The sequence below is a fragment of the Mastomys coucha genome, unplaced genomic scaffold (genome assembly GCF_008632895.1).
Source record: "Mastomys coucha isolate ucsf_1 unplaced genomic scaffold, UCSF_Mcou_1 pScaffold20, whole genome shotgun sequence".
In the NCBI taxonomy this organism is placed as follows: domain Eukaryota; kingdom Metazoa; phylum Chordata; class Mammalia; order Rodentia; family Muridae; genus Mastomys; species Mastomys coucha.
Window position 1 is genome coordinate 30,951,100 of NW_022196903.1, and position 875 is coordinate 30,951,974.

Sequence of the window (875 nt, forward strand, 5' to 3'; positions counted from 1 at the left end):
TGGGGTTCTAATCCTGTGTGATGCCCAGAATTCAGTCCCCTGCCACTGACTCTGACATCTAAGCTGCTGGGTTTATAGAACAAGATTATTAGATTTGACTGTTTCTAAGGACCCTACTTTTTAAAAATCTATAAATGTTTGAGGATGTGACTGAGTCACATACTATTTTGAAGCTTAACAACAATACACCAAGGTTGTATTAATATTACCAAATAATCTGAAGCAGTTTTTCAAGTCTTTTAAAACAAAACTTAGTATACTTTAATCTCCAGATAACTAAAGCACATGAATTAAAAATCATATGTGAGTTTGGACAGTAATGGTGTGTAAATGAAATTCAATAATCTTTGAAAGTGATCAATTCCTTCAGTTCTTTTAAAAATACTACAGAAAAACAAGTAGTTAATTATTATAATAACCACAATCTTGCCTAAATTTGCAAGATAAAGTATGATTTGAAGAGAAAGCAATATTCTTTTCTCAGTAAATTTTCTCAGTAAATTCTTTTAACAATACACATAAAATATTCATTAGAATCAGTCATGAATTAAAACAAGAAATGTTTTTGTTTCTCTGAATGGAAAAACTTAAAGTAATATTTATGAGTTCTGATGAAAACATTGAAATAATATGTCCATATGCAGCAAGAGTAATACAAAATAGAACAAATAGATGTAGGGTTAGTAATCAAAGTATTATTAGCAATCAAAGGAAAAAATGAAACTATGATTCACATTTCTACCTTTATCATCTTCAATAGAATTTGAGTATAGTTAGTATAAGCCAGCCAAAATTTGGAACTATGTCCCCTAAAACACACACACACACACACACACACACACACACACACACATACACACACACACAGACACACA